The following is a 9,791-nucleotide window of genomic DNA, read 5'->3' as shown; positions in this document are numbered from 1 at the left end:
CAGGGTTGTGAGATGGAGCACCGCGTAGAACTCTGTGCTGGGCATGGAGGAGCCTGCTTAAGATTCTCTCTCCTCAGGGGGCGCCTGGGTGGCTCAGTCGTTAAGCGTCTGCCTTCGGCTCAGGTCATGATCCCAGGGTCCTGGGATCAAGCCCCGCATCGGGCTCTCTGCTCAGCAGGAAGCCTGCTTCTCCCTCTCCCACTCCCTCTGCTTGTGTTCCCTCTCTCGCTGTGTCTTTCTCTGTCAAATAAATAAATACTTTAAAAAAAAAAAAAGATTCTCTCTCCTCTTCTCCCTTTGCCCCTCCCCCTCTCTGCGGCGCACGCTTGAGCTCTCTCTCTTAAAAAAATAAAAAAGAATTTCCTTCCTTTTTAAGACTGAATGATATTTTACTATATATATATATATACATATATATACACACATTTTACTTATCCATTCTTCCATTGATGGACACTTAAATTACGTCCACTTTTTCGCTATTGGGAATAAGGCTACTATGACAATGGTATGTGAATATCTCTTTGAGACTCTGCTTTCAACTACTTTCTAAGTGCTTTACTGGACTTACCTTGCTTTATCCTTAATACAGCTTTATGAATCAGATACTATTAATACCTCAGTGTTATAGATATGGAAACTGAGGCATATAGAGTTTAAGTAACTAATTGTGATTCCAGAACTCGCATGTTTAACTCAGTGCTATCCTATTTTCCAAAAGAGACATCTTGGTGTCCTGCACCAGGGGATTGAAAATAAAAAAAAGAAATAAAAATCATGCTGACAGAATGAATTACAAATTTGAGAGCTATCCAGATAATTCAGGAGAATGTCCTGCTTTTGAGTTGCCTTTTAAAAAAATTACTCAGATAATTGCTTTGATATGGGCAACCTAGACAATTTCAGATTTTCAAAATTCAACCAACTCTCAATTTCCTGTTTGTATAAACACAGCCATAATAAGACAGATAAGATAAAAATTAAGAAAGAAAGAGGATGACTGGTTTGTGAAAATCTCATGAAAAAGAGCTCCTTGTTTGAGCTGTTCATATCTATAGGCATTACTTTAGGGTGTATCTTATATACATCCATGTAGTGATATGAAATATTACTCTAGGAAGGCTGAGAACAGCCTGAACAATGCACTCTTCATAGTTAAGCAGCCAGGATGGTTCTGGAAAAACTGGTGATGGTGGTCATCTCATGATCTGCTTTGTTGTGCCATTGACTTGTCTGTGTCTTAACTTGCACATACTCCATATATGCTTTTACAATATAAATTCCAGAATCTCATGAGAAATGTGTTCTGAGGAATGTTTTTTAATGGGTTGTCTTTACAGTATGTGTGTGTGTATGTGGGCGTGTAGTGTGTGGCATATATCTTGATATTTTTTCTTTTTCATTTTTTTTTTTGGTCAACTTAGCTGCACATTAAAATCATCCATCTTCCTTAGGTCTCAAAACACTGCTGTGTTCTCGGGATCAGGAAATAAATATGTTTTTGTTGCCTGCCTCACAAAATAAATTATTTGAGTTGTTTTTCCAAGCTAAATTGTATTTCACCTTCTTTTAGAATTTTTTTTTTTTTACCACCAGACATTTTTTCAGTTAATGTGCAATTTATACCTAGGAAACAGATTTTTTTTTCCAAAAAATGTAAATCCATTCTAGAGATAGAAATCATGGAATATTTTTTTCACAAGATTATCCTCAAGATAGATGGAGAATGTTTTATGAAGTCTGATGAGTTTTTGGTTGTACAAAGATATATACAACAGTGGATCAAGAAAGAAAATACTTGAGGAAATTTAAAAATGGCCCTAAATTAAAAGGAAATACAGAGGTCCCTGCTAAAGTTTTCATGGTTTTTACTCTACTTTGGTTACATTTATATGGTGGGGTTTTAGGGTGAAAGTATTGTATCTCATCACAGGGATGTAGTTGATAACATCTTAGTAAGTTTAATAGTCAGATTTCTTTTGCTTTTCAAAAGAGACATCTAAGTGTCTTGCACCAAATAAGGAAGAGAAGGGAAAATCATATTGGCATTAGTTGTCTATAAAGTAAGAGGCAGGCATTCATGTTTATCATTCACCATATTCAAAGAACAACATGACACACCAGTCAGAATGGCTGAAATTAACAAGTCAGGAAATGACAGATGTTGGTGAGGATGCCGAGAAAGGGGAACCCTCCTACACTGTTGGTGGGAATGCAGGCTGGTGGAGCCACTCTGGAAAACAGTATGGAGGTTCCTCAAAAAGTTGAAAATAGAGCTACCCTACGACCCAACAATTGCACTACTGGGTATTTACCCCAGAGATACAAATGTAGTGATCCAAAGGGGTACGTGCAGGGGGTACCCCAATGTTTATAGCAGCAATGTCCACAATAGCCAAACTATGGAAAGAGCCAAGATGTCCATCGACAGATGAATGGATAAAGAAGATGTGGGGTGTGTGTGTGTATAATATGGAATATTATGCAGCCATCAAAAAACCCCAAAATCTTGCCATTTGCAATGACGTGGATGGAACTGGAGGGTATTAAACTAAGTGAAATAAGTCAATCAGAGAAAGACAAGTATCATGTGATCTCACTGATATGAGGAATTTGAGAAACAAGACAGAGGATCATAGGGGAAGGGAGGAAAAAAATGAAACAAGATGAAACCAGAGAGGGAGACAAAGCATAAGAGACTCTTATTAACCTTAGGAAACAAACTGAGGGTTGCTGGGATGGTGGGGGATGGGGTGGCTGGGTGATGGACATTGGGGAGAGTATGTGCTATGGTGAGCACTGTGAATTGTGTAAGACTGACGAATCACAGACCTGTACCTCTGAAACAAATAATACATTATATGTTAAAAAAAAAAAAAAAGAAGATAGTAGGAAGGGAAAAATGAAGGGGCGCGGAATTGGAGGGGGAGACGAACCATGAGAGACTATGGACTCTGAGAAACAAACTGAGAGTTCTAGAGGGGAAGGGGCTGGGGGGATGGGTTAGCCTGGTGATGGGTATTAAAGAGGGCACGTTCTGAATGGAGCACTGGGTGTTATACGCAAACAATGAATCATGGAACACTACATCAAAAACTAATGATGTAATGTATGATGACTAACATAACATAATAAAACAAAATAAAATAAAACAAAAAAACAAAGAACAACATGACAGAACTCATGTTCAATTCAACTGTGTTGAGTGATAAAGGTGATTTTAATTGCTCACTGAATCCTAGAAAAGGTTGAACGGACAAACCAGGGCCTGGGCCTCAAGAGCAGCTGGAGCTATTGTGTCCATTGCTGCAACTCTCTCTCCTCTTTCCCTGCAAGTCTGCTTCCTGCTCTTTTGCTCTAGACCAGACTCTTCCACATGGCCGGAAGCACAGCTCACTGATAATTTTTAAATTTCCACCAATAATCACTCTACTAGACACTGTTGCTGTCCTGGTCATGCCCCCGGCCCATCCGTGAGGTCACCTCTGGCTGAAGAGTTACTTCCCTCTCTGTCCCAGACTTCCTACCTTGAGCACCTGCATTTTTCTATCTGAGGACACTGGCTGGAGGAATGGGTTGGGATGGCAGAGAGGGCAGGCCAAAATGCCAGGTGGTTAGTATGCTCAGGAGTTAGCTTCAGCCAGAGAGGGATGGGAGTAGGTGCATAAACAACCCACTCTCTTCATTCTGCCAAGAGATAATTCTGAGTTTTGTATTATGGGCCTCTGAGATGTCCCCAGCAGGACTCAACATCTTTTGTTATTGCTTTCTTCTTTTCCTCATCTCATTTTTTCACTTTCTTGCCACACTTCCTGGGATCATCTCCCAAATAAACTATTTGTACCCAAATTATTCTTTCAGAATCTTTTTTTTTTTCTTTTGGGAGGATCCAAACTGAGACAACCACATTAACGACTGCAACAAAACTCACAGACAAATTCTTAGATTGGCCCATCTTGGGTCAAATACTTACCCATGGTCCAATCGGTTATAGCCATGGGAACAGGGACATGGTAGCTATCATATGGGTAGAATAGCGGAAAAAGCGCTCAGAGTCAGGGCTAAAGAGAATGAAGAGAAGAAGCAGATCTAAGACACTGAAGGATATTATTCACAGAAGATAGGATATGTATTGGATGATGCATTGGTTGAATATACAAAACAATAGGTCTTTACCCGTAAGGTAGTTAATAACATATTTTGTAAAATGTTTGTTCTGAGCCAATTTTTTGTAACTTTGTTTTAAAATAATTTCAAACTTACAAAAAAGCTACAAGAATAGGACAAGGAACTCTCATATACCTATTGCTCGGATTTAACAATAGTTTAGATTTGGTCCTATTTTTTTTAAAGACTTATTTATTTATTTTAGAGGGAGAGAGAACAAGGGAGGGCAGAGGGAGAGAGAGAGAGAGAAAGAGAAAATCCTCAGGCAGACTCTCTGCTGAGTGGGGAGGCTGACGTGGGTTTGATCCCAAGACCCTGAGATCATGATATGAGCCGAAATCAAGAGTCGGACGCTCAACCAACTGAGCCACCCAAGTGCCCCTTGGTACTATTTGTTTTTATAAAATTCTCTGAACCATTTGAGTGTGTTAGAGGTATCATACCCTTTTACCCTTAAATAACTCAGTGTGTATTTGCTAAGCACAAGGAATTCTCTTACATAATTTATGTGCAATCATGAACTCAGGAAATTTGTTATTGATTTTATACTATTATCTATAGTTCATGCTCAAATTTTATCAATTATTTCAATATTATCCTTTAGAGCTACTTTCTCTCTAGTCTAGGATTCAATTCGAGAGCATACATTGCATTTAATTGTCAAGTCCCCTCACTCTCCTATAATGTGCAATAGTTTCCTCAAACTTTTTGTGACCTTGGTATTTTTGAAGAGTATAAACTAGGTATTATGGAATATCCTTTAGTTACAAAACCAATATATTTTATATGTATTGGTAACCAGTACAACCAATATATTTTAACTAGTGGGTATGTGGAAAATGCAAAGAGAGGCAACAGGGGGTAAGGGCTCCAAAGATGGCCATTACAGTCAGCTCGTTAACCTTGAAGGGCCTTCCGTTCTACTTTATATTATATGTAGTCTTGATAGACTAAAGTATGGGATAGAATGTTCATTGATATGTTAGATAATGCAGTGTTATTGGAATATGTTTGAATATGTGAATACAATCAAAGTGTCAGTGATGAATTCTTCAAATAATTCTTCTTCTCCTTCTTTAAAAATACTATTCAAGGGTGGTCTCTAATTGAAACTTTCATACAGTGAGTGGGTGAGTTGAATATATCATAGAAGTTTATAGCTTAGTGGAGCTAGGTGTTATTTAGTGCATTTTGTAGAACAAGAACTTTACATTTACTGAGCTTAAGACATTTGGCTATGGTAGTCAGTGAAAAGCCAAGATTAGCTCCTACATAATCCTGGTTCTTTGCGTGAGTGCTCTTTTCTATTTTGTCCAAGGAATCAAAACGATGCTACTCACTGTTGTTGTCAACTCAAATCCCATTTGCGATTTGGTGATCTTTCAGTTTTTAATGTATTTGATTCATCTCATTACTGAACAAAACAAATGAAGTTTTACCAGGAAAATTCTTACTTTAAGGGCTGCTATCTAAAATGTGTTGCTAAAATTAAGCACTAATTTGTGCCTAAATGAACAACTGTTAGCTAAATGAACAGCTGTTTCCATACACTAATTTCTGATGTTTAGAATTTTTTTTTAATGTTTTAGTTATTGTTTTGAAGTAGAAAAAGGAGTCTCCACTACTTGCTTTAAGACCAATGCACTCCAATGGACTAGAAACTCCCTACTTTCAATCACAAAACAACTTTTTCTACCGAGTTCTCCCCTCAGCAGGGAGAAGTGATTGAAAAGCAGTCTGGGATAGTGGGAAGAACAGGGGCTTTAATTAGTCAAATGGAATTTCAAATTCTGTAGCGTCATCATACTAGCAGTGTAGCTTGGGCAAGGTAAGTAATCTTTCTGAGCTTCCTATTCCTAACTTGTGTAATGGTAGAAGTGATATCAATGATTTAACTCTCTGGTACTGTAGGTACTTACTCTTCAAGATGCCAGAAAATGTATTTTAAAGTGTCGAAAGTGGTGGAAATACTCAGTGGTGATTATTTTCAACGGGATAATTGCCCAAGTTCTGTGCTGTGAGTAGGTACTAAGGAGCATCATTATAGGGAGAGGAAGCTGATCCTACCAGCTGGTGCTAAAAATAATTCAAGATGGTCATAAACAGTCCATATAATTATCCTTCAAACTTGCTTTGCCAGGTTTGGGGCTAGGTGTTAGCAACAGTTTTACTCTCCTCCATTCCACTTTTCTAGAGGTTAAGTTGCATTAAACAAACAAACAAACAAGCAAACAAGCAACTTCTTTCACTCTTCAAAGTTGCCTCAGATTTTTATTTTCATCAGGATTCACCAGCATAAAAATGTTTTGGGATGGGGGTCAGTGTAGTAGGATTTGTTCTACTCTTCCCTTGGGGGGCCGTTGCTGTATTTATGTATTCCCTTCTTAATTAAAAATATGACCCGTGTCCGTAGCACATTAATGCAACTAGACATGGTAAAGAGATTTCTTGAAATTTAAATCATCTCCTGCTTGTTTTTTCTCATCTCGAAAGCAAATTGATAAAATAAATTTCATAGTCTTTCCTAGGAATATTTCTTCCCTGGTTGAAGTCGGTAATGTCAAGTTAGATGTGAATTACGAATCTGAACACGGGAGCCATAATAGGAACTACAACTCAACCACGTAATGGCAGTACTGCAAATGTGAAGCTGACGCAGACTCAGTCACTGCCTGAATGGATGTCTCTACTTTCAATGGAATGGAATCCCATGGAATTGTTCCTCCTTACTCTACTCTTCTTTTCCTGCTTGAACAGAAAAGATACCAAAAGTATTGGCAATTATCTGTATGAATCAGCTACTTTTGAGTTTGACAATTTTCTTGGAAAAATGTTTTAAAAGCCATTTGTCCAGCACATGAAGACCATAGAATTGCTAATTTGGGAGGAACAGGAGAGATCATGGGTCTAACCTCCCAGCTGCAGCAGGCGTACCCTCTACAGTCTCTCTAACAGTTGGCCAACCATGCTCTTCATCATTCAGAATGATAAAATAAGCCGTTTTAAGGAAAAAAGTGAATTTCTGTATTTTGGGCTCCATAATCCTCTACTTCATTCAAATCACTGTCTTCCAGAAACAGGAAATCTAAAAGAAAATGAAAGCAAACTGTATTAAAAAAAAAAAATCTATACCTATAAAATTGAAAGAAGACATGGTGTTTCCTTTTATTTTTTATTGCATTACTTTTTTCTTTATTCTAATGGCATACATTTGTGTAAATATATATACACACATATGCCAATAAGGAACACACATGCACCAACACACGTGTTTAAATGCACCTCGAATTATTTTTGTAAAGAGCTTTTAAAATGTTAAATCAAAATGTGGTGGTGAGACTCTTGAGCCTGATAATGAGGACAGGACATTTACAAATGGCGGGTCCTGCTAGATGCAACAGTGTCTCAGTCTCCAGGTGGGATTTAAGTGTCCATGCAGGGAACTCTCAATCATGATCTGCACTGAGCTTCCCCCTCCTGGTGTCTCTATTTCAAAAAGAGACCAGCAGGTTAGGGAAAGCTTTCACAGCTGAGAATAGAACCAAATATGATAAAAAGTACAAGAAGATTTTTGGTGGCGTTTTGGAAGCTTTGTGTCTCGGTAGTCTTGTGTATCAGAGCATTTTCTTTTCTGCCTGCTTTTTTATCTGTCCCTTTGATTGATCAGTCCTTGTCTGATATTGAGCCTTCCAGCCAAAGACTAGGGCTCGCGTGGGGCCACAGTTTCGGCAAGTGCCTTATTTTACACAGGGATGGTGTGTGAGGTGGGGGAATGATGGCGGCGAGCTGGGAGGGAACAGCTGTCTGTCACACAGTAAACAGGGATGGCCACAGACCGAGGCCAAGCTGGAACACATGGCAGGCTTCAGGGACAGAGCTGAGCTGCTGAAAATTGAATTCTTCCTCCTAGCTCCCGACCCTGTCAAATCACAGTGCAGGAGTTACTCTTCTAGAGTTAGAGTTCTAATTTTTGCTTTATTCTACACATTTGCTTTTTATTTTGCTCAGAGAAGGCCTGAAAAGCAAAGATGAATATTTCGGGAGTTTGAGTGGAAGAGTCTCCACTGAAACCTCCTTTCTGCTAACTAATAGGCCTTCAGAGAATTCAGTTATATTTTCCACAACTTGAGTATTTTAGTGCCTACCCTTGGAATGGATGCTCTTATGCCAACTACTACTAAACATTGAGTCTACCTTATGATTATAGTTTATTATGTACCAGTGGGTCATAAAAATGAAAGATTTAGGTCACTATATGCTTACTTACTTTTGGAGATGACTTTAAAAAAACAAGCACACTGGTTGCAGCAATGAAATATTTAGTCATTCCCGAGTACTGATGTGGCCAGAGCAGCCTGTTTTCCAGGTTTTAGACACTGACTACTTTCAAGACTGAAGAAATTCTAGCATATTAATGCTTGCTTAGGGTTATTTCACCTATTTACAGGGAGATTTTATCCATCAGCCATGGTCTATTGACAATCCTTCATATGCCAAGCCCTCTACCAGGTACTTTGGAGGATTATGAAAGAAGCAGAAGATACACGTTAAACGGTAAGCTCTTTTTTTTTTTTTAAAGATTTTATTTATTTATTTGAGAGAGAGAATGAGAGAGAAAGAGAGAATGAGAGGGGGGAGGGTCAGAGGGAGAAGCAGACTCCCTGCTGAGCAGGGAGCCCCATGCGGGACTCGATCCTGGGACTCCAGGATCATGACCTGAGCCGAAGGCAGCCGCCCAAACAACTGAGCCACCCAGGCGCCCAAATGGTAAGCTCTTCAGGGGTATACAATTTAATGAGAGAACCAGAGAAAACCGAAGCAGATACCTATAAATGTAATAGATGAGACAAAACCCAGCTCCATTCCCTACAATGTACTTGGTGCCCTTAGTAATAGATGTGTTACCCCTCTGTCAAGGGCACTAGTAACGCATACCATTGGGTGTTCAGGAAATAAAAGTATTAGTATTTAGTATTTATTTTGTGTTTTTTCTCTCTTATGCTAAGAGTGGTAAGTGCAGTACCGTAGTTCCATAGTTCCTGAAAAAATAAGCCACATGGCTTTGTCTGAGAAGTAGCAGTGATCTCAAGTATCAGAATTGATGCTTGAATTTGGCAAAGCAGCTAACATATTCTGTTTTGGAACTAAATGGCTGGAACAGCATGTGTGGGATTCTGAGGCTAGCTTTTGTGATGCCATGCATCCAAACTAGGCTTCTCAATTTAGCTGATGCATTTAAGAAACTTTTGAGTGCTAACTACCTGCCCAATGCTAATCCAGATGGTAGAGATTTAAGAACGAGTAACAACGAGGTCTTTCTCTCAACGACCTCACAGTGAGGGTGTATGTGGAGTGGGGGAGAGGTTTGGGTGGAGAACAAGTAAGGAGAACATTGCATCAGCGGATGGCAATTGCTGTCATGATTTTTATTTTCTAATTTGGATTTTGTAGTGGGGTACAGGTGATTGGTAGGTCAACTGTTACTAAAATTTCTGGAGGAGGGGGATGGTGAGGGCCAAAACTGTGGCTGGGCATGGGTGTAGAGGATCAGAAAATTAAGGAACAGGGGCGCCTGGGTGGCTCAGTCGGTTAAGCATCTGCCTTTGGCTTGGGTCCTGATCCCA

This window comes from Halichoerus grypus, chromosome 3, assembly GCF_964656455.1.
Source record: "Halichoerus grypus chromosome 3, mHalGry1.hap1.1, whole genome shotgun sequence".
Classification (NCBI taxonomy): domain Eukaryota; kingdom Metazoa; phylum Chordata; class Mammalia; order Carnivora; family Phocidae; genus Halichoerus; species Halichoerus grypus.
Note: the sequence above shows the minus strand (reverse complement) of the source record.